Source organism: Polypterus senegalus, chromosome 4 (assembly GCF_016835505.1).
Source record: "Polypterus senegalus isolate Bchr_013 chromosome 4, ASM1683550v1, whole genome shotgun sequence".
Lineage (NCBI taxonomy): Eukaryota > Metazoa > Chordata > Cladistia > Polypteriformes > Polypteridae > Polypterus > Polypterus senegalus.
In genome coordinates, this window is record NC_053157.1 from 93,212,681 (window position 1) to 93,238,963 (window position 26,283).

Sequence of the window (26,283 nt, forward strand, 5' to 3'; positions counted from 1 at the left end):
TTGCTTACATTCCTATTGTATTCCTTTGAATATTTGTGAAGTTCTTTGAGAAACTGAAAAGTACTATATAAATAAAATGTTTATTATTATTACAAATTGCCAACAGTTTGGGTTTTATTGTTGACTTGGTCAGTGTCTGTATGGAGTTTGCATGTTCTCCCCATGTACCTGTATATGTAAATTGAATGTGCATAACTTCAAGCAATGTTATATATCTGGATATTCGAAGAGTGTCATTAAACACTCTCAATTGCTAAAATACATTTATTCCTACATCTTTTTTAAATTACACCCATCTTTGATAGGCTCACAGTAGATCCGAGATGTTGCTTTAAAAGATACTGTAGAAATGCACCATACACATGGAAAAGCTTTAATCATTATTTTCGTTATTACTATTAACACAGTTCAAGTAGTGACTTCAGCAGTTTTTAAAAAATAATCAAAGAAAGAATTACCTGTAAAAATACACTTTCAAAGTTTCAATCAATCAATCAATCAACATTTATTTATATAGCACATATTCATACAAAAAAATGTAGCTCAAAGTGCTTTACAAAACGAATAGAAAAATAGAAGACACAATAAAAAATAAACATAAGTCAATATTAATTAACATAGAATAAGTAAGGTGCGATGGCCAGGGTGGACAGAAAAAACAAAAAAAAACTCCAAGAGCTGGAGAAAAAAAATAAAATCTGTAGGGGTTCCAGACCACGAGACCGCCCAGTCCCCTCTGGGCAATCTACCTAACATAAATCAAACAGTCCTCTTTGTATTTAGGGTTTTCATGGAAGGACCTGATGATGATGGTCACGTAGACTTCTGGCTTCTTTCAGTCCATCAATGTTGGTGCATCATGATGCTTTGAGTAGGTGATGGTGGCGCAGGCTGGAAAAAGAAACAGAAGAGAGAGTTGGGGTCAGTACGGATTTTAGAGCCACTATGAATAGTTATTGTGATGAATTGAACATACAGAGAGTATCAGTATTAAGTTAAAGTGAAGTTATGAGAAGGCCATGTTAAAGTAATGTGTTTTCAGCAGTGTTTTAAAGTGCTCTACTGTATTTGCCTGGCGAATTCCTATTGGCAGGCTATTTCAGATTTTAGGTGCATAACAGCAGAAGGCCACCTCACCACTTCTTTTAAGTTTAGCTTTTGGAATTATAAGGAGACACTCATTTGAAGATCTAAGGTTACGATTTGGAATATAATGTGTCAGGCATTCCGATATATAAGATGGAGCGAGATTATATAAGGCTTTATAAACCATAAACAGTATTTTAAAGTCAATCCTGAATGACACAGGCAACCAGTGTAGTGACATCAAAACTGGAGAAATGTGTTCGGATTTTCTTTTCCTAGTTAGGATTCTAGCAGCTGCATTCTGCACTCGTTGCAAGTGATTTATGTCTTTTTTGGGTAGTCCTGAGAGGAGTGCGTTACAGTAATCTAGTCTACTGAAAACAAAAGCGTGAATTAATTTCTCTGCATCTTTCAATGATATAAGAGGTCTAACTTTTGCTATGTTTCTTAAGTGAAAAAATGCTGTCCTAGTGGTCTGATGAATATGCGATTTAAAATTCAGATTACAGTCAATGGTTACCCCTAAGTTTTTTACTTCCGTCTTAACTTTTAATCCTAGTGCATCAAGTTTATTTCTGATAACCTCATTGAATCCATTATTGCCAATTACTAAGATTTCAGTTTTCTCTTTATTTAGTTTGAGAAAATTACTATTCATCCATTCAGAAATACCAGTAAGACATTGTGTTAGTGTATCGAAAGAGTCGGAGTCATCAGGTGTTATTGATAAGTACAGCTGTGTGTCATCAGCATAGCTGTGGTAACTCACGTTGTAAACTGAGATAATCTGACCTAACGGAAGCATATAGATTGAGAAGAGCAGCGGACCCAGGATCGAGCCTTGTGGAACACCATATCGGATATCATGTGTCTTTGAGATGTGATTACCACAACTCACAAAGATGGATAATGACATATTGTCAGTTAAGTTACCAATATAAATATAGTAGTTAGGCGCTGCCATGAGTGGCAGCCTTTCCAGCAGCTCTGTGTACAACTTTATCTTCTTTATCCTTCTACCTTTTTCTCTATCTGATCACTCCAACCACGTTTTTATGTGGTCTCGTTTTCCTGGACACTTTTTACTACTTGAACATGGATTTTCATCAGATTTTCTGTCTAATTGCATATAGCGCTGAACTTACTGCTCTGTACTATTCTGTCCTCTGCATGTCCTGGAGTACAAAAGAAACACCACCATACAGTAACATGTGCGAACTGGCAAGATTGGGGGAAAAAAACAAGCGGTCACTGATTACAAACCGCAAGATGAATGAAAGAGACAATATATGTAAAAACATCATCGCACTAATGCAATATTATTTGAAAACGAACAGCGTCAGATCGGGCGCATATTCAAACCCGATCTGACGCTGTTCGTTTTTAGATAATATTGCATGTACTTTACTATTTTAGAATAAAAACATACATTTGATTTGTGTTTGAGCGACACGGACATGCTCAAAAAATAGACGTGTAATGTCACGAAAAGCGCATGCAGTCACTGCAGTTCACAAGCATTGGTACAAGAATGCAGTCACAAGTATGATGCAGAGCTACAGCATATCTTTATGTGAAAACAGCAGTGTCAGATGGGGGGAGGTAGGGAAGGATCTTGAACACGACTGAGAGAATGAAAAGTGAATAAAAAAAAAAACTAACCTTTACAAGTATCATAAATTACACTGGCTGCTACGCACTGAAATCAAATGTATGTTTTTATTTTAAAATAGTAAGAATAAGAGCAGTTTACTTCTCAAGAGAGAATCATGCGGGATCGAACTCATGACCTTTTGATTACTAGTCAGCAGCTGGTACCATTACACTACCATGGCAGTTGTGATGAGTATCTGTCAATGTGGCATGCCAAGGCGGCTTTTTTCTGCACTTATATTTTTGAATAAAAGCATATTTGTTGTGTTATATTTGTATCTTTTGTGAAACTGTTAATTTGATATTTGATATGTTTCTGTTTTAAAAATGTGTTTACACGGATTACTGTAGAAATGGAACATACGTGAAATGCGTGTATTCCAAATAATGATCTATTATTTCCACTCTAAAACTTCACTTCACTCCCAGATAATCAATCAAGGTATGAGCTGGGAGAAGTTCGTGCACGTTCTAAGTCGGTGGGGGGATGGAATAGCTGGCTTCTTGCAACTTTTCTTTATCAGCACATTTAGATTAACAAAAGACACTGGTGGAGAGGTGAGAATGGTTTTAAGAAGCGATTTAAGGTGGGACGGATCTACGAGTTTTTTCGTAGGCTCTGGTAATTCTAGTGTTAAACAATGCGGCGATACAGGTAAGAGAGACCCATACCATACATAATAGAGGGATGCAGAGTGACAAGGGCCCGCTGTTAATCCATAGTGGGTGTCAAGTAGCTGCGAGCCCTACAAGGGACTGTGCCATAATGACGGAAGGAGTGGGGGAAGCACCGATTGAATCGGAGCAGCTGAAAAGTGCTGTCTCCCGGAACGATGAGGTGCTGAAGATGCTGCCCCTAGTCAATGTAAAAACAAAGGGCGTTCAGACAGCAAAGGGTCTCTCTTTGACTCATAGAGAGACCCAAACGGTGGACAAGCCCCGGATTAAACAGGAGATCCCTAAAATAAAACGGGAGTCTCCTGACAAAGTGGAAAAGGGCCATAAAAGCCCAAGGGCGGCCGGTGATTCCTCCTTAGAGGAGAAAAAGGCGGGGCTACAAGTGCCAAGGTGCTTTCAGTCTTGCAGAGGGATGCAACCGGGAGGACAGCGGCTGTGCTATGAATGCCGCAGGCCGGGCCACAGATGGTGAAGCTGCCCTAGGAGGACAGGGGTGCAAAAACCTGAATTTTATACTGTTCCTCCTAGGTTTTCACGGGAGTGGCAAAGACATCACCAAGGCTCGATCGGTGGATCCTCCTGGAGGAAGATGTCCCTCGTGGGGCTGGACGCTCCAAACCACGGTTTTTCGCTTGGGGAAGAGTACTGTGGTCTATGGCCGGCTTGTCATCACGGCCAATATCCCCAGGCCGCCAGATGGAGCTCTCCCTGCAGCATGGAGTTGCCCTGGATACCAGCAGGGAATCATGGACTATGGAGTTTTCCCTACAAACCTGCTGGAAATCCCAGGGGCCAACAGAAGACGCTGCAGGGAGACCCAGAGAGTCATATGTGCCCTATAACCTGGAAGTGCGTCATAGGCAAAGCGACAGTAGAAGTGACGTACTTCTGGGATGAAGAAAATGACTTTTTATGTGACCCAGAAGTGATAAGGAATCATGGACTGAAGGATTGGAAACACTTCTGGGTCAGGGACTATAAAGGACTATGGGAAATCCCCAGACGTTGAGCTGAGCTGGGTGGAAGGGTGGCAATGCGTCTGGGAGTGGTGGAGTGATTATTATTGTGTATTTGTGTGAATTTAATGAGTATTGTGGATAGGAGGGTGCTTGTGCACTGTATTTGTCCAAATAAAGAAGATTATTGGACTTTTACCTGGTGTCTGATGTCTTGGACAAGGGTTCAAGGGAGCGATAGCGCCCACTATCTGTCAGACTATCTATCTATAACAGTAAAATGTAAGTATAAGAGTATATTTGAGAAGAGACCTTAACTGCTTCCAAAGGCAATCTCAGAAATAAAAAAGAAAACACTTGAAATTAAATAACCATTTGATTAAAGTTGGTGAAGGTTAAAGAAGCAAATAACATCAAATTACACTACCTGTTTCATTTTTGCATTTTTGATTATACTGGAAGCTTTGAAGTGTCAGATTATCAGGAGAAAATGGAGTTCTATCACAGACAGTAAAATAGTATTAAGTTGATAGGTACAACATGAATGACATGACAACTACCTGTATGAAGAAAACTGTTTTTATATTTTCAAAACTGTGTCCATGTGGTCATTCTCGGTGAGTAATGCAAAACTAGCAAAATGTGACAAAAAATTAGTTAACAACTGAAAAATTTAAACTAAATAAAAACTAAAAAAAAAGAATGAAAACTAAAATTAGAAAATGGCAAAAATCTAAAACTTAATAAAAACTACATAAAAAGTAAAGCTAAAAAAATTATACAAAATAAAATGAAATAAATAAAAACTAGGAAAAAAAATTGATTTTTATACAGGCAAAAATATTCACCATGTAGCCATCATATAGATGAATGGATGGGGAAGGTCCATAATTTATCATCATTGTGATGAAGTTATTAAACACATTTCAAATATATTATTGTATTGAATAAACTGTATAGGTTTATATTTCTGAATTATTTCAGATTGAAGATGCTGCACAGAGATTCCAACATTCACTTGAAATCTACTTTATCAACTAGAGGATTGTAATAACCAAGGCTCTGCTGAAAATATATTATGGGAAAAAAAACTCAGCGCTGTTGCTGAGTTTTAGAAATAATCTGCTACATCACATCAGTTTTGTGGTAGACAATTGAATGCCCCAGAAATGTCGATGTGTTGCTATGAAATGTTCGAATATATGTCTCAGTCAACAAACCAGCAAATACATATTGTGCTCTGATAATCATTTTCAACATTCATTTACAAATATAAAGCTATTCTACTTAAATAAACTGGCCTCAATTTATCAGGTAGCTTACTATGGGACATAACATAGACTTCTAAGTCTTCTACAACTTTGTAACACAGTGTAATGAAGAACTGTTGTGTAGTAATAATTGTTTGATGGTGCCTTGGTACATTAATATATTTGTGCAGAATGCCAATTTTCTTAACATTCAAAAGGCAATATGAATGAATACCAAAAAAGAGATTATTTATTGAGATGCACAATTTCACTAAAATACAAAAATGGACAGCAATTGTGTTTTTTAAATGCTTGTACTGAATTCTTTGAATTTTGTAGGCAGACAGCAGAAAACAGCATTTGGGCAAAATAACGGGAAAGTACAGTCAAATTATTAGTCATGGAAGTTGTTTTGTGTGGGCAGAATTATTCACATGTACATGATTGTTATTTTCTTGTTTTTTTTATTTCAGAAAAATATACTGCCCATTTCTGTGCATCATGGAGAGTTCAGTCTATTGTTGGATTTAAGTCCCCGTGAACTTCCTCCATGTAACACTTGTCTTTAGCATTTGGAATGATATATTTATCAGTGGCCAGTGTTGTGGTGCACTGGTTAGCTTCAGAGTCCTACATTTGAATTTGTCCTTGACATTCTCTATGCAGAGTTTGTTTAGCTTCTTCTTGTGTATGCAGGGTTTTCTCCGACTTCTACATCATAACAACACAGAATTGGTGAGTCTAAATTGGTAGAGAAGAGTTGTGTGTGTGAATGTGAGCTATTTTGTACCTGAAGCAGCCAGGATGGGTTCCAGCACACACAACCCTCACATTACATAATGAATGGATAAACAAAAACAAATTACACTTTCTTACCTTCACCAATAGAATATAAGTTACTCTTTTCAAGTACATGAGTAGTTTTTAAAACAGATAAATCACTAAAAAGCAAATTACTGGAATTGCTGAATGATCTTCAAAGTTGTCAATGGATGACAGGAATGTACAATTTTCAGTCTTTTCAAGAGTGTTTTTCATCATCGTTCAGACCATGAGACTTAGCTAATGCAATCCATAATGTGAGCATCATGTTAAAATCTATATTCTGCATATTCACGGATAAGTCAATTATCAAAAAGCAATTTTAATTTAGTTGTAATGGATAAATATATTTAAAATGTAACAAGTTTTTATTTTATTACATTTCAACTGAGTAGTGTATAGCATATAGAATCCATCCATCCATTCATTATCCATCCCACTATATCCTAACTACAGGGTCACTGGGGTCTGCTGGAGCCAATCCCAGCCAACACAGGGCTCAAGGCAGGAAACAAACCCCAGGTAGGGTGCCAGCCCACCACAGAATCCATTGCAAATTATATAATTAAATATCATATACTGAATACATTATGTACTTTATACATTAGTAAAATTAAAGTTTACCTTATTTCCCTTTTCATTTTCTACAATAGCAAGGAAAAAAGAAGGGAAAGGAAAATATATTAGACAAAAATGCAAGTAGGCATTAAAAAATTATGAAAATGGCTAGAAATTTTATAGTGATTATATGTAATCAATGAATAATTTAAGAGTGCTAGCTGAGCAGATTATGGATTTAAAAAATTGAGCTGTATCTCATTGAATGGATTGATTTTTCACAGATTTTCCACATTAACAACTTTTTACTCAGTTCTTTGCAAAAATAATATAGTAGGTGGATTACTACAGAAAACAGAAAAGAGATTTTGATATAATAGACTATCGCACAAGCATGCTTAAAGAACAATGGTGCTTCATACAGTCTTACTCTGTAAAAGGCTATTACACAATGAGAATTTACGGACATTCTGATAGTTCTCAATAAGTAGAGAAACACTAGTATGGTATAAGCCAGGGACCCAGCCAAAAAGCCACCACAGAAGGCAAGCATCTAAATACATCTCTTGAATGTAGGGTGTAATTGTGTATAAAGTTTGACAGTCAACAAAGATCTATGCGATTCACAGTTTTGAAGTAAATTACCCCATGTTTTATGCAAAGTAAGAAAGATTATATTCTGTCTAGGGCTGACTTTCACACATTATTCTACCAATTGTGAAGTCCATTTCCAAGTTCTGTTTTGTATTATTTATGTGTGATGAAAGACTGCTGTAGTGTTCATAGACTTCATTATGGTTTCCTTTACTGTTACAGCCATCCATGCATGCCTAGACTTTAGCAAAGATCTACCAAAGCAGTAGCTAGGGACTCTGATCTGTAGGGATCCCCAAAATCAGTGTTAATTTGTTGGATTTGCCAGAGACCTTATTTGCTGAATTATTTCCTGAAAATTTAAAATCCTGCTTTGTGAGGAATTCGTAAGGCTAATACAGTGGAACACTTTAAAAAACTGCTGAAAACACATTACTTTAACATGGCTTTCTTATAGCTTCATTTTAGTTAAATCCTGATACTCTGTATATTCAATTAATTATCATTATCACTCATGGTGGCTCCAAAATCTGTACTAACCCCTACTTTCTCTGCTGTTCTTTTTCTGGTTTTCTGTGGTGGCGATCTGCACCACCACCACCTGATCAAAGCACCGTGATGTCCCTACATTGATGGGTTAAAGGCCAGAAGTCAACATGACCGTCATCATCAAGTTCTTCCATTTAATCCCTGAATACAATGAGGTCATTTATGTTAGGTAGAATGCCTATAGGATGCTGGACGGTCTCGTGGCCTCGGAAATCCTGCAGATTTTATTTTGTTTCTCCAGCTGTCTGGAGTTTTTTTTTCTGTCTTCCCTGGACATCGGACCTTTATTCTATGTTAATTAGTATTGCCTAATTTTATTTTCTTTTAGATTTTGTCTTTTTTTCTCTTTCTTCATCCTATAAAGCACTTTGATGTACATCATTTGTATGAAAATGATCTATATGAATAAATGTTGTTGTTGTTACAAACCAAATACAGCATTGAGTCCTTTAGCAAACGTCTCGTTCTCAACAGAGTCAGATCTTCACATTCTGTATCACTAGCATTCTGAACCTTTTCTAGGACTTCCTCACCCATATGGTTTCTTTCATTTGAAGACGACGACATTTCCTTAGTACAAACTTCAAGTTTTATTGCACATAAACCAAACAATCTGCCTTTTATGCAGAGCTCTGACATGTAGTATATGTGCTAATCATAGACAACTATACAGGGTGGGCCATTTATATGGATACACCTTAATAAAATGGGAATGGTTGGTGATATTAACTTCCTGTTTGTGGCACATTAGTATATGTGAGGGGGGAAACTTTTCAAGATGGGTGGTGACCATGGTGGCCATTTTGAAGTCGGCCATTTTGGATCCAACTTTTGTTTTTTCAATAGGAAGAGGGTCATGTGACACATCAAACTTATTGGGAATTTCCCAAGAAAAACAATGGTGTGCTTGGTTTTAACGTAATTTTATTCTTTCATGAGTTATTTACAAGTTTCTGACCACTTATAAAATGTGTTCAATGTGCTGCCCATTGTGTTGGATTGTCAATGCAACCCTCTTCTCCCACTCTTCACACACTGATAGCAACACCGCAGGAGAAATGCTAGCACAGGCTTCCAGTATCTGTAGTTTCAGGTGCTGCACATCTCGTATCTTCGCAGCATAGACAATTGCCTTCAGATGACCCTAAAGATAAAAGTCTAAGGGGGTCAAATCGGGAGACCTTGGGGACCATTCAACTGCTCTACGATGACCAATCCACTTTCCAGGAAACTGTTCATCTAGGAATGCTCGGACCTGACACCCATAATGTGGTGGTGCACCATCTTGCTGGAAAAACTCAGGGAACGTGCCAGCTTCAGTGCATAAAGAGGGAAACACATCATCATGTAGCAATTTCGCATATCCAGTGGCCTTGAGGTTTCCATTGATGAAGAATGGTCCCACTATCTTTGTACCCCATATACCACAACATACCATCAATTTTTTTGTTCCAACAGTCTTGGACGGATATATCCAATTTGGGTTAGTGTCAGACCAATAGCTGTTTTTTTGTTTAATAACTTCTCCATTCACATAAAAGTTTGCCTCGTCACTGAACAAAATCTTCTGCGTAAACTGAGGGTCCTGTTCCAATTTTTTTTTTGCCGATTCTGCAAATTCAGTGCGCCAATTTGGGTTATCCTCATTGAGATGCTGCAGTAGCTGGAGTTTGTAAGGGTGCCATTTGTGAGTTGCTAATATCCACCGAAGGGATATTCGACTAATGCCACTCTCCAGTGACATGCGGCGAGTGCTATGCTGTGGGCTCTTGCTGAATGAAGCTAGGACAGCCACTGATGTTTTTTTATTAGTGACAGTTTTCATGCGTCCATATTTTGGCAAATCCAACACTGAACCAGTTTCACGAAACTTAGCAAGCAGTTTGCTAACTGTAGCATGGGAGATGGGTGGTCTCGTCGGGTGTCTTGCATTGAAATCTGCTGCAATGACCCGGTTACTGCATTCACCAGACATCAACACAATTTCTATCCGCTCCTCACATGTTAACCTCTGCAACATGTCAATGGCTGTAAACAAAGAGAAACTTTTAAATAACTCATGAAAGAATAAAGTTATGTTAAAACCAAGCACACCATTGTTTTTCTTGGGAAATTCCCAATAAGTTTGATGTGTCACATGACCCTCTTCCTATTGAAAAAAACAAAAGTTGGATCCAAAATGGCCGACTTCCAAATGGCCACCATGGTCACCACCCATCTTGAAAAGTTTCCCCCCTCACATATACTAATGTGCCACAAACAGGAAGTTAATATCACCAACCATTCCCATTTTATTAAGGTGCATCCATATAAATGGCCCACCCTGTACATCACTGAAAAGGTCTTAAACTCAGCTTTCCAGTAGTAATGAACGTTTAATTGTATGTGGTGCAACATAGGTGGTATCTCTCATAAAAGCAGATTCACTCAGCTATGACGTGCTTCTCGCCTATGCATATACAGTATGTGTGCATATTTTACTAATGAAAGAGTGCAGAAAACAAGGAAACTTATGGTTTATTTCAAAGAAGTCACCCTTGGCATCTAAAAATGCCATTATTGCTTTTGATTTGAGTTGTGAGTTTATTGCAACATACTCAAACAACTTTGAAATACGGAGGTGTTTACTATTGGTTTTACATAATCCTTCATCTTAAAGAGGTTTATTTATATGAAGATTTGCACATCTATCCATCCATCCATTTTCCAACCCGCTGAATCCAAATGATTTAATGAAAATGTTTGATTATTATATCATACTGAGGCAATATTCTTTGGGTACTATAATATTAATTGGTTAGATAAAAGTGGCAAATAATTAAAGATTAAAGGGCCCACCAGAATTGTGATAAATTCTGAAACCTAGTCGATATTATATTCACAGATAACAAAAACACAATTTATTTAACAGGTCTCTTTGATCTTAATCTGATGCTGACCATTAGGAAACTTTAAAGAATCCAAATGTAGAAGAGAATTAGATAGAATGTCTAAACATGTACAATCTGAAAAAAAGGCTTGGTAGTATTAACTGGGATTGCATTTTAGAAATAAATTATTTCTGTATAACTTTATGCTGTTGCAGTAATTTGGCTAGTACTTTAATTAATTTGAGAAAATAAAATAATTTTTACCATGGTTGAATGGAGATCTTTGTAAATTTATGAGAAAAGGAGATCATGCTTTCAAAATATTTGCACCAATTTTACCAGTGTACACCAATTTTAATATCTGTAAAGGTCTAAAACTAAACTTAAGCAGTGCAGGAAATACAGCAAGGTAAAGCATCATTTTACTCTAAACCTAGAGAGAATGCCAGTGGGCATGGTGCATCCATTTAGAAGCAACTAAATACTTTAACTAAGAAATCCATCCATTTTCCAACCCACTGAATCCAAACACTGGGTCACGGGGGTCTGCTGGAGCCAATCCCAGCCAACACAGGGCACAAGGCAGGAACCAATCCCACCACAGGACACACACGCCAATCCACCTAACCTGCATGTCTTTGGACTGTGGGAGGAAACCGGAGCGGCCGGAGGAAACCCACACAGACACGGGGAGAACATGCAAACCACACAGGGTGGAGCCGGGAAGTGAACCCGTGTCTCCTAACTGTGAGGCAGCAGCACTACCACTGTGCCACCTCTAAGAAAACACATTACCAAAAAATTTAGGAACTGAAATTAAATTGATTGTCGCTCACTGATAATGTGCTGGAATTTAATATGTACTTTATACAATAAGCAAAAGAAAAGGGGGGAAAATTGTGCCTCAATAATTCTGTAATGAAAATGTGAAGTGTTCATTGGAGGAAATGTACTGTAGTGGGGGGCAATGTTCCTTGACCTGAAAAAGGCATTTGATGCTGTTAACTGTAACATTCTTCTGTCTAAACTATCTACATTTCATTTTTCTTAACAAGCATGTGGCTTGTTTGCCTTACAGCTTCAAACTACTTGTAGAAAACAATGTGTCAAAGTTAACCAAGAAAAATCTGCCCTTAATAGCAGCAGAATGGGCATTCCTCCAGGTTCAGTTCTGGGTCCATTGCTCTTTTGTCTTTATATAAATGACTTGCCTACAAGAGGTCCAGAGGCTGGCTGCCAGCTTTATCCTGATGATACTGTAAAATATATATCTGCTAAGATGTCCAATAGAGCAGCTGAGGCTTAGTCTAATTATATAAATAATGGCTCTATACAAACCATGCTACATTAAATTGAAAAAAAGGTTCTGACTATTTTTCATTAGAAAATAGCCTATATTAGAAACATCTAAACTATGGATACAAAATGAAGAAACAGAGGAGGTTAGAGATGCTAAAGTTTTGCAAATATAACTATATTCACAACAGAAATTGATTAACTTTTAAAGAAAATAATAAAGACTGATCATAATTGTTTTAAACTTATCAGACACTGCATTACTAATAAGGCAGCAATTATTCATGCATACATACTATAGATTTTTCTTACTTTTTATGCTGTATTATAGTTTAGACTGAAGTTCCACAATTCACAAATAAACACAGTACATCTTTTTTGTAATCAGGCATTAAAGATGCATAAAAACAGTAAGATTGGCAACATTGCTACATATGAAAAAATATACATTGCTTAGCTTTGAAAACTGCTTACATTTTTCATACCTGAAACTAGTCTTCAAATGTGTAATCATTCTATTTGCCAAGAATTTTGTAGATTTATAGGTACTGTAGATAAGAAGGAAATAAAATTAGAATGCATGAACTTTGTTACCAATTTTAGCCTCTGTGGATATTGGGCTGCACAATTCTGGAGGCAAAACTCAGGAGAAATGTAATACCCTGCTGCCATTCAAAATATAACAAAGTTTGAATTAGTTTAAGCTTCAGTAATTCAGGATGTTCATAAAAAATGTAATGATTTACTTTCTGAGATAGATGTACATAATAAACAAGAATAGTTGCATTACAGTTTTAAAATATTCAAATTTGTGCTTCTGTTTAACTGTTTAAAGTCTAAATATTCTTGATTGTAATAGCAATCTGTCATTTTTCACCCTCTGATAGAGGTCAATAAAGGGCTAGATCCTTTGTAAAGAATCTAAAATTTAAAAAGCATCATATTCATAACCCCTACAACCTTGATAAAATCTAAAACAATACCCTATGCTCTTATATTTGAAATCCGTCATTTTTATCCTTTTACAAGTGGGTCTTAAAGGGCCAGGATCACTAGTAAAGAATAAATTAAAACTGAAAAATAAAATTCATATTTTAATATCAAACATATCATATTTGTGATCTGTAACCATGAAATAGCAAAACAATGTTCCAAATGCCTATAATACTGATTGCCATTTTTTCAAATTTTTGTGAAAAGGAATACATTTTAATCCCTCATATCCCTTATGGAATGAACCCCATGGGATTAGTTGATATGACATTTCAAGTGTTTCTGATAATTTTGCTGATGATTCCTATTGGTTTACTCTTTATCATAAGGCTAGAATTTTCTGCACAAAATATGGTAACTTAATTGACCTAAAAGTTGAACTGTATAAAAGATGTGGGGGTGGTTCTCTCTTACCAGTGAGTCAGATGGGGCCAGACAAAAAAAAATGGAACTTGAAAGCGTTCATAAACAATTCTTATGAACTCAATTTGTATTACTAATAGCCAAACCCCTCCTAATAATATACCCACAATTTATGTTGCATGCATTTGTGTCAGATATGTTCTGAGATTTTTCAGGTAAGGAAGACATACATTTTGAGGTAAGGTAGTTCTCCTCACTAATCATGGCGCTGGAGAGTGGCAATTTGCTGCATGTTGAATAGTACTTGAAAATATAAATTTCATACTACTCTTCTGACCCCGTAAACTACCACAAGCATAGGAAAACTAACTGAAAAGTAGCAAATTTTAAAACTACATTTTGGACAATCAGCTTTCTCTTTAAATGGATTTCAACTCTGAAATATGTTATCAGCTGAAATAAAATTAATTCAAGATATACAATTAATATAATGGTTAAGTACTTTATTGGTTAAAAGCAAATCTGAAATATACTCACAGGTTTTTCTTTATTTAATTTTGTTGTAGTTTAAAAGCCTGACTAGAGATACATGTTGGAAATTAGAAGTACGGTAGTTATAAACTCTTTGTGCACCACACAATTTCACTGCAGCCAGCTCAGTCACATCCTAAGTCAAGATAAACCTTTAACCTTTCCTTCTTCTCCTGTTTGGGAATGTGTGATCTGATTATTAAAGAAAAATAATCACATTTCACCTATGAAGAACTATCAGAATTCCAGGGGACAAGAGTAATTCTCAAATATTTATACTACTTATTAACATTCCTAGACGAGGGGCATAGTGTTTATGCCAGATTTTTAAAATGATCTTGGAACACATCAGTCGCAAGGGCATTATTTGAAACAGGCTCTACTTAACATACTCCTGTAGTACAGAGCTTTATAGAGCAAGATAGTTGATTATCCACTACACATCATCTTGGACCAAATAAGTTGAACTGTTGCTGCCAGAGAACCCCACATGACTAATTCACACACTCCACATCTCTTGACAATTACCCATACATTGTCAGTTGCAACTATTGTCAGGAAAGTCAACACTATCTTTTAATAAAACCATCTCTTATTTTGGATTATTTGCCTTTCTTGGTATCCCCTATAGTCTACAAAGCACTGTATTCTTTGATGTTTACTATCGTTTAAGAGATAATTGTATGTCTGGACTTTGTCGCATTGATAAAAACGATCTTCTTTCCATTCGTTACACTGAATACGAAAAAAACTGCAATAATAATATCTGCACCTTCCAGTTGTTAGTTTAAGTTCTGAAATTTGATCAAATATCTTAATCATTCTAATTCAACAGTAGTGTGTGTCCTCTTAAAATTGTTATTTTTTTCATGTGTGCTAATTCTCAGTTTTGTTTTCAAGTTTTATGGACAACCTGAACACTAACCTGCGTCATTGTGTCAAGGATCACACAGCTGTGAAAGTTACAGTTTTATATTGGGGTATTGCTCTCCCTCCTGAAATGTACGTGCACTAGCTTACATTTCTGCTTCCCGTAGTGTTTGGGCAAGGATAGAAATTCCTTGGAGCTTTGCTGTTGGAACAAACCTCAGGTTTGGTTTTTTCATATATTTCCACCAGATCTTCCACACTCTTCTCATTAATGCACATCTGTAATTTTCCACCACTGAACTAAATTATAGATACAGTACATCTAGATGCAGGTTGATAGGTTACAGATTTTTCTTTTTTTTTAATACACCTTGTACTTTTCTAGCTGTAAGATAAACTCTGAATTTGTAGAAATTTAAACTTATACTGCTATGATAGATCGCACATTACACAATGACTGTTAGTTATATCTGGGCTTTTCTGGTTTATTGTTTTATTTCTAATCTTGATATGGGAGGTGATGTGAAATTTTGTATGCACATACTTCTCTGGGAGTTCTAGTGAATGTGAAGGATACCAAGGGCTCACATCTGACTTTGACATTGAATCTTATTATCAATCAAACTATTATAAATATCTCAGAACTTTGGAGAAGAGTATTCTACAAGAGAGCATTACGTAATATGTCTGTCAACTACAATGCATTTGTTACAAACATTCAACCAAAAGAAAGGATAGTGAAGAATACTATTCTTCTTTCCAAAAACCAAGCAAATATCAAAATTAAACCCTATTTAAATGTGGTAGCAGGACCTGAACCATGTAATTTAACATGTAAACCCACAAATGTTACTGAATTGAAACATATCACCAAATAGGCAAGAATCAAAAATGATTCCTCTTCAATGTGACAGGCTAATAGGCAATCACAGAAAATGTTTTTTGTACTTAATGTAGCAGAAATTGAAGTAACCAGTAGTTTAATTTATCAATGTAGTTTGGCTAAAAGTGTATTTGACACACCTGAAAACAAAATGTAACTAATGGACTAAGAGCTGACAGGGAACAAAGCTTGAACAGCAAAGAGTCAAATCTAAGGATCAGAAAGAAAGCAAAACATTATTGTTCAATATACAATAAAGACTCCAAGTGAAAAAACACATGCAAAATACTAACTCGCTGGAAAGATTTTTAACTAACTAAACACACTACTGAAACACACACACACAGGAATTCAGAAATTTGGCCAATGAAAGTAGTGTGCATAACATCCATAATTGTATATTGCCACTAATCAAGTAACTAGCAACCAGCCCTTGCAACAACAAATGAGTCTACAAAAGTAAAAAAAAAAACACAAAATGGCAGCACCTGATATGCAAATTGTGATACAAAATGTCATAGCAGAAACGTTACAAAATCATATATAAAAATTAATAACATTTTATAATATCCATTTAAATAAGCCCTGAATATGTGAAATGTATATGTTGCATCTGAGTTGTTGCAGGGTAAATGCCTTGACAAATATAGTTTCTACAGTATACTTCTGCACAGTAAAATAATGGGTTGAAGTGCGTTCAGAAAATAAATGAATGAACTATTTTAAATTTTTATTTCCAAAATATTTTCACAGCTGAGTTTATTGATTTCCTAAACCCACTTTTTCTAGTAAAGGACCAAAGCAGCCTGCAATATTGGTCATTAGATAGGAACCAACCCTGGATAGATCATCATAGAGCATACTCATTAAGACATCAACACATACTCAAACCAGGATAGTTCACAAATGCCAAAGAAACCAATTCTTCACATCTGAGATGCTAAAAGAAATTAGAGAATGCAGAGAAAACCCACACAGACACTGAGAAAATAAGGAGACTCTACTCATTTAGGAAATAAGGAGCATGCTTACCACAATTCGGCAATCTTTCCTCACCTTCTCTATGCCATTGGTCCATCTCCAGCCTGTTTTCTTCCCAGCAGCTGAAGCCTTCCAGATCACCTCTCGACTCCAAGTTAGCTTAGGCTTCAGAGATTAAGGGGCTTTATACCCCATCACAGATTTACCCAAGTAAGATTTTTCAGGACTGTCGTTCTACAATCCCTGAGGGCATCCTCGTATAGTTTCTTCTGGTTTCTGAAAGTGTTTCTGCAGTCCTTAAACAGAGAGGCACTGCCCAGGTAGCCTGTCCATTAAAGTTATTACATGGACCTCTTGCTACCACTTTCTTAATTCTGTGCTCCTGGAGTAATTACTTTGGGAACATTTTCCATAAACATATACCAAACTGCCTCTTGGTGGAATTACTTGTGCCTTAATTTTTCTTCTCACCATCAAGGCTATATAAGGCCCCTTCCTGTGGAAACCACTGTCACATGGATATATATTTCAGACTAACAGTGACCAGACAATGATTTAGAGCACTAAAGTGCCATTGCTAATTAATGTGCCACCCTATTTAAGGATTACAGTCTTAATTACAACTGATTTCTTGTTTGGAATGTAGTGCATTTCTTGATCATTTCTTTTTTAAGTTTGGCAACAAACACAAAAGGAAACTATTAAATTTAACTGCCTTCTTATAGTTAATTCAATCTGCAACCACACATTAGTTATTTAAGTTATTGTTGTGTACAATGTGCTGTGCCTTTTTATATGCTTTAGATATGTCATTTCATGCATATCTAACTGGCTATTATTCATATTTTTTGCATTACTCAATTTAATGCAAGTATAACAGGTGGCATTTATCATCTATTACATGAAACATTGGCTTAATAAGTGATAACCCCTTTCCCTCAAATTATTTCATTATAAAACAGAAATGGTGATTTTTAAACTAGGACAAGGCACCTAATCTCCCCAAACACATTGTTTATTTTCAAAGCATTATACAGTAATAATCCACATTTCCTACCACCTAATACATTTTAAATTCATGATTTTTATAGTATACAATAATTATCAGTAAATAACTGAAGAATTTAAAACAACACTTACCTCAAATGCTGGTTTGTATAAAGAGGAATCCAGGATAAAAAATAAATTAAATGCAGGGTAAGGCTGAGAAGGCCTGTTAATTTTGGATAAGAAGTATCTAATTTCATGGTATTTTCAGCTGTGTGTGACAAGAATTACTTCAGGAAATAAGGGTATAATGAATCAGTGAAGGGGTTAATGCATCACAAATGTATTTTCCACCTGGTGATCCATTTATCTGAGCCTGCTGTTTTCATTATAGGATAATGGGGAACCTGAACATTTTCCAGCAGCTTTAGGTACAAGTAGGAACCTACTCCGGATGGAAAACTCATGAGTATATTTGCAGTTATTCATAACAAACCTGTATGGAGTTGCCAGTCAAGCTAACATCCATGCCTAGCAAAAGTGAGCATAAACTTTAATATTCAATGACAATTCACACACATACATACAACAAACATGCAGGTTTTGCTCAAGAATTGAGCTCAGATTGCAGGGAAGCAGAAAGAACCACTGTGCAACCACATCACCATCACCATTCTACATCTTTCAAAAGTACACATATTTGGTTACTCTATCAATTTCATGGGTTCTAATGGCCTAACTCTTTATGACTCCAACACACAGGTTAAATCAAGCCATACCAGCCAAAACAAATGTGCTTTAATGTTTAAAAAGTTGTCCCAGAATGTTTAAATCTCTTTAAAATTGATAAAACAGTTCAAATTCCGGCCTGTTGCTCTGACGTCAAATGTGATGAAGTCCATGGAGCGGCTGAGCTTCACCACCTGAGGCCACAGGTCCACCACGCCCTCGACCCTCTGCAGTTTGCATACCAGGAGAAGGTGGGAGCGGAGGATGTCATCATCTACTTGCTACACTGATTCCCCTTAGACAGAGGCATTGGTGCAGTAAGAATTATGTTTCTAGACTTCTCTAGTGCATTCAACACCGTTCAACCTCTACTTCTTAGGGTCAAGCTGACAGAGATGGGAGTAGATTCATACACGGTGGCATGGATTGTGGACTATCTTACAGACAGACCTCAGTATGTGCGTCTTGGGAACTGCAGGTCTGACTTTGTGGTCAGCAGCACAGGAGCGCCACAGGGGACTGTGCTATCTCCGGTCCTATTCAGCCTATATACATTGGACTTCGAATACAACTCGGAGTCCTGCCACATGCAAAAGTTCGCTGATGACACTGCTATCTTGGGCTGCATCAGGAGTGGGCAGGAAGAGTATAGGAACCTAATCAAGGACTTTGTTAAATGGTGCACCTCAAACCACCTACACCCGAACACCAGCAAAACCAAGGAGCTGGTGGTGGATTTTAGGAGGCCCAGGTCCTTCATGGACCCCGTGGTCATCAGAGGTGACTGTGTGCAGAGGGTGCAGACCTATAAATACCTAGGAGTGCAGCTGAATAATAAATTGGACTGGACTGCCAATACTGATGCTCTGTGCAAGAGAGAACAGAATCAATTACACTTCCTTAGAAGGCTGGCGTCCTTCAACATCTGCAATAAGATGCTCCAGATATTCTATTAGATGGTTATGGCGAGCGCTCTCTTCTACGTCGTGGTGTGCTGGGGAGGCAGCACAAAGAAGAGGAACACCTCACGCCTGGACAAACTGTAGTTTGTGTAGGCATGGAGCCAGACAGTTTGACATCTGTGGCAGAGCAACAGGTGCTGAGCAGGCTCCTGTAAATCATGAAGAATCCAATGCATCCACTGAACAGGACCATCTCCAGACAGAGGAGTAGCTTCAGTGACAGACTACTGTCACTGTCCTGCTCCACTGACAGACTGAGGAGATCTTTCCTCCCCCACGCTATGTGACTCTTCAATTCCACCCGGGGGGGCTGAACATTAACACAACATAAGATTATAGACTGTTATACCTGCCTCACACTCTCCACCTTGCATTTTTTAACTTGCACTGAGCTTTTATTGCTCTTTAATTAATATTGTTTTCATCCATATGTTGCTGCTGGAGTATGTGAAATTCCCCTTGGGGATTAATAAAGTATCTATCTATCTACTGTATTGATCTAAAAACAATTTATTAAAATATGCTTCCTCAAAGTCCTGGATTCAACTACTTGCACAGGGAGAGTGCTTATGTTGAGTTAGTACATTCCTCAACAAGCTTTCCATTTTTAATTCCACATCCCAAAGATTTTCTTGAAAGAGTTAAATGCATTCATTGATCTGCCTTTGTCTTGGTGGGGATTGGGGGAGAGGTATAAACTGTACTTGAATTTGAGGGCCTCCTGCCCAGTCCTAGACTAGTTTCTACCTCTCACTTACTGTCTCCAGTATATACTCAGGCTTCCCACAATTCTGAAGTGGAAAAACCCCTGAAAATTAGAATAATTTATTTAGTTTCCTGTGACTATATTTACATAAACTTATTTATTTATTTGCTTGTTTGTTTTTTTTGTTTTTTGTAAAGGAAAAGCAATATATTTGATGTTTTTTCTATTACATAGGTTTCCCTAAAATTATTTACTTTTTGCAGATGTATGACTATCTTCCAAGTGCTCATCAATTGCTCTATACACAGCCAATCAAGATTCCTGACAACATTCAAGCATAAAGATTGCAACCAAGCTGAATCAAGGAGAAGTGCCTCCAGCAAAATGTCACCAAATACTGCTAGAATCCTCTCAGGAGCATTAAGCTTCTGGGCTGTACTCTGACTTAAGTGAGAACGATAGTACGCCGGCTTCAGGAACACAATATTGACACCTGATAAGAACATTTTGCTCACAGGACCAAATTTTTATTCCTTAATTGGAAATTGATGTGCTTTTTAAAATCTATCCACCAACCACCCACTAGAGACCTTGAATTCCAGCATATCAAAAGTATTTCCTGAAGTGATTCTTGTCAAACATAGCAGAAAGGACCAGAAAATTAAAAACTTCAGCTCAAAAATTAAACAGCTATCTCCAGCCATACTATAAATTTCATTATTCTCTCATTCTGGCTTCAGCAGCTGAGGTGAATGTTGAGGTCTCATAAAGCCCTTCAGTTATTTATCAGAGTCTGTGAATATGACAAAAAAAAAATCACACAGAAAATGAACAGCACATGTAAAACTTGTATTAGGTTTGGAGGTGATAATTACAATATAATACTGCATTTTCAGAATTAAGAGTGTGTCAAACATAGATTGAATTGAGTATGTGGCAAGAGAATCAAGAAATAATGAGATGACTGCGAGTTACTTTAAAATGCTACTGGCTTCTGTGACTACTGCCAACTACATTTTTTCAAAAAGAGATGATTTTCTTGACCTTTGTTGATTCAGCAGATGATTGACCTGACAGCAAAGGGGCATTCAGGTAAATCACTTTGGTCAGAAGAAGCAGTCTGGAAAACAATGCTGTCTTGTAAATTACTGGGCAAAACAATCAAACCCAAAATTGACAGATACTGAAACTGTGTGTTTTGTACTGCTTTCACTGCCTGTCAAAAGCATTTTCCAGGGCAGCTCAGCATGAACTAGGAAGATGAGGGAAAAACCCTTCATAATTTTACACACCACTGAGAAGAGGCAATTGTATGAATTGTTATCCTACATTTCCATTGTAAATTAATAAAAAGTGCTTATACATCTGGAACGAAATAGGGTGCCTGGCTTAGTTGTGATCATTAAGAGGAAGACAATCTGTATTTGATGTCAAGCAGCAGTCATATTTTAACTCATTCAGGATCATCAAAATATGTCCTGATGACTTCCATATGAATTATAAACTAGTTTTAAGTTTATCATTTCTTTCTAAAGTTTTAAACAATTGCAGTCTCTCAAAATCGGGGTCAAAACAGAACCATTGTAAGATATTGCAGTCTGGCGCTTATGCAGGATAGACTACAGAGTCATACATAATATAACCATACATTCTCAAGCCCATTTAATACAATTCTAGATCATGGAGGGCTGCTGCCTATCGGAGCAGCATTGTACCAAGAGCCATTGCAGGACCCACTCAACATACAGTCTTACTCATATGAACCCAATTTAAAATTGCAAATTAATTGAACTAGCATATCTTTTAGAAGAAAAACAGAATGCCTAGAAGAATGCCCATATAGACGGGGAAAAACGTACAGACACAGGCATAGGATTCAGACCCGGAATGCTGAAAGCAAGATACACAGCAGCATTACCGACAGTGCCACTGTCACAAGCCATAATATATGCTGTAAACTAGATTTAGTGGAGCTGCTTCTGATGGAAAGTTATATATGTTTTTGTTTAATGAATTAATTATTGGCTTTACTTTCTGCCAAAACACAATAATTAATGTGACTTCATCATTTTCCTTACCTTACCCTGTGTTTTGGACTTATTAGATTAACATCAAGGTTACTTTATTTAGTTTACTGTATAATAGATTACAGAAACTGAACAGTTTGTTCTAAATTATATATATTGTGAATTCTTCCAAGTCAAATTTTTGGGTACCTTTGGTACCAAATTTGTTATGATGTGCCATTAACACAGAAGAGACAATCTCTGGCCCAGTGTCTTCCACCCCTACACCCTAAATATGACCAGCTAACAGAAAATCATTAGAAAGACGACCAAGGCAGAAAATGTATTTTCTTAAGTTTACAAGCTTTTTTATTTAATTATTTTACTTGTGAATTTCTGATGACATTACTTAGCTGATAAAGAAATAGACTCAGTAGTTTGCTCAAGTGAATAAGCATATAAATGGGAGAAGTTTAGCTGTTATTATTAACTTTTTACATGGTAGCAGTTAAACACAAGAAAGAAATATTTTGATTGGCTGTTTATTAACTATTTACAATTCTAATTTAACAAGGGACACATTTAGCAACTAAAATATAGTCAAGCCTTTTCATTTTATATTACCTTTGATTTAGGTCTCAGCAAAGAATTTTGATTGTAGATGACTCTGCTCACTTTGCCTTTTCCATGTTTTTCTTTACTTCAGCTCACTTGGTAGGGTGTTTACATTGTCCTGTCTAACTCTGTAGATTTAAGAGTAACACCTTCCATAGTTCCCACCTAATATATGATACAGTTTCCATGGATAGACATAGAAATGTGCAATGTGTACTGCTTATCTGTTAGGATGTTAGCAGAGACAGTAAAACAAAATGCATCAAGCAGCACATCATTTAAAAGCATTAAAGAGTCACAGAACTGAACAATAGAGTAAATTATGAAGCCATTATGTTTGAATCCACCCACTCTGCTGTCCCCATGTGAACAGATGTGTGTATCTTTTCTATAAGACAGCTTATAAAAATAAATCAAATGTAAAGAAAAAAGGCAGCTGCCTTAAGACAGACAAATAGAAGCAGAAAGAAACAACTTTTCTCAAAGACAATTTAACTATCTTGCAAAAGCCAGACAAAAGTAAAAAAGTACTTGAAATTTAAGGTTAAAAAGAGAGTCTGGGAATTACATATAAATCTAAAGATCTTAAGATTTTGCACTGTTCCATACTTAGTTTTATAGTGGAGTTAAAACAGCAAAGGAGACCATAGTGACGTCCTTTAACTTGTCCAGTTTGATTGTAAATGTACAGTTTGTGAACGTCATACTTCAAATATTTAAAACAAGCAAGTGGTCAACAGCAATATGAGGTGCGTTTGAAAAGTATATATAAGAACATAACTTATTATATACGAGAACATAACTCATTATATACAAGAACATAACTTCAGTCTTAATATACTGCTCAAAAGAATTAAAGGAACACTTTTTAATCAGAGTATAGCATAAAGTCAATGAAACTTATGGGATATTAATCTGGTCAGTTAAGTAGCAGAGGGGGTTGTTAATCAGTTTCAGCTGCTGTGGTGTTAATGAAATTAACAACAGATGCACTAGAGGGGCAACAATGAGATGACCCCCAAAACAGGAATGGTTTAACAGGTGGAGGCCACTGACATTTTTCCCTCCTCATCTTTTCTGACTGTTTCTTCACTAGTTTTGCATTTGGCTACAGTCAGTGTCACTACTGGTAGCATGAGGCGAAACCTGGACCCTACAGAGGTTGCACAGGTAGTCCAACTTCTCCAGGATGGCACATCAATACGTGTCATTGCCAGAAGGTTTGCTGTGTCTCCCTGCACAGTCTCAAGGGCATGGAGGAGATTCTAGGAGACAAGCAGTTACTCTAGGAGAGCTGGAGAGGGCCATAGAAGGTCCATAACCCATCAGCAGGACCAGTATCTGCTCCTTTGGGCAAGGAGGAACAGGATGAGCACTGCCAGAGTCCTACAAAATGTCCTCCAGCAGGCCACTGGTGTGAATGTCTCTGACCAAACAACCAGAAAGACTTCATGAGGGTGACCCAAGGGCCCTGAGCTCACTGCTCAGCAGCATGCAGCTCGATTGGCATCCGCCATAGAATACCAGAATTGGCAGATGCACCACTGGTGCCCTGTGCTTTTTACAGATGAGAGCAGGTTCACCCTGAGCACGTGACAGAAGTGAAAGGGTCTGGAGAAGCCATGGAGAACATTATGCTGCCTGTAACATCATTCAGCATGAGCAGTTTGGTGGTGGGTTAATGATTGTCTGGGGAGGCATATCCATGGAGGGTCACACAGACCGCTACAGGCTTGACAAAGGCACCTTGGCTGCCATTAGGTATCAGGATGAAATCCTTGGACCCATTGTCAGACCCTATGCTGGTACAGTGGCTCCTGGTGCACGACAATTCCTGGCCTCATGTGGTGAGAGTATGCAGGCAGTTCCTGGAGGATGAAGGAATTGATACCATTGACTGGCCACCACACTTTCCTGACCTAAATCCAATAGAACACCTCTGGGACATTATGTTTTGGTCCATCCAATGCCACCAGGTTGCACCTCAGACTGTCCAGGAGCTCAGTGATGCCCTGGTCCAGATCTGGGAGGAGATCCCCCACAACACCATCTGTCATCTCATTAGAAGCATGCACCGATGTTGTCAGGCATGTATACAAGAACACAGGGGCCATACAAAGTGCTGCGTACAATTTTGAGTTGCTGCAATTAAATTTTGGCAAAATGGACTAGCCTGCCACAATTTTTTCACTCTGATTTTTGGGGCGTCTTTGAATTCAGGGCTCTGTAGGTTGATCATTTTCATTTCCATCAAACGATGTGGCATCCTTTCGTTCCTAACACATTACCCAGTCTATATCAGTATAGATATCCAGGAGGATTACTTTTTCCCATTGAGATCTGATGTGTTTTCAAAGTGTTCCTTTAATTTTTTTGAGCAGTTTATAACAGAACATTGCATTTTAGCAAGCAAAAAGAAAGCTCCTGCTTCTGCCACTGGTGTGATACTCCAGTGCCATTTCAGCTAAAGGAGTTTGCTCTCATCATTGTCTATTTGTAAATTATGACTGGTCAGAACGTATTGAAGTGTGCCATTTTTTCTTGTACATTATTATAAACATTTTTGCATTACTTTAGGGTTAGTGGTTTACTGACTTCGAATTGGTACAATTATAATTGACAATTTTAACATTATGGAACACTCCCTTTTAAAACTATTTTTATATAGTTTTCTTTTATTCATGGGGATGAATAGCATAACAATTTAAATGTGATATATTATTATTTCTTCACATTTTCAAAAAACAGTGTAGCTTTTAATGTTATACCACTTTGCAACTAATATCAAATTAATTTAAACAATAATATAACCAAGAATGCAGCAGCATTAAATATGCTACAAAATCCTGTCATTGACAAAAACCAGTAACAAATGACATAATTTAAGTGTTGTTTATTTTCAATTTATAGTTTAGGCTATAATGCTTTGCCATGTTGTAATGAACATGTTAAATTTAATTTAAATGAGAATTCAGCAATATCAGATGTGCTAAAAGAAATCCCAGGAACTTTCTCTAAGGTTTTGTTTCTCATTAAGTAGGAATTTCATGAACTTCCAATCCAAAACACTCCACTAAGCTTCATCTTTATGTGATGCTTAGTTTCCTTGGATATCAAACGTGAATTACCCTAATCATCTTTGGTGGAGCCGAAACAAGCTAAGATGAGGCTGGTGTCTTGATTTAACTGAGTCTTACTGTCATGGAATTCCTCCCACAGATTGCAACAGCATCTATCTTCTGGTTTTTTTTTTTTGTATTTTTCCATCCATCTCTTGCAATCAATATTGCCTTGTTTAGATTTTATTGTGTGTCTTTTGTTAAAAAGAGCAAAATGTCATTATTG

At 36.9% G+C, this 26,283-nt stretch overlaps 1 long non-coding RNA gene across 2 annotated transcripts; it reads right to left on the minus strand.

The window, feature by feature from the left end:
- Positions 1–867: 867 nt before the first annotated feature.
- Positions 868–13,062, minus strand: LOC120528590. 2 transcript variants are annotated; one of them, XR_005633552.1, is made up of 3 exons: positions 12,798–13,062; positions 7,070–7,089; positions 868–891 (listed from the first exon to the last, which is right to left on the minus strand). It is a non-coding gene; the product is annotated as an uncharacterized LOC120528590 (long non-coding RNA). The 2 variants fall into 2 exon arrangements; XR_005633551.1 differs by lacking the exon at positions 868–891 and adding an exon at positions 4,934–5,005.
- Positions 13,063–26,283: the final 13,221 nt, after the last annotated feature.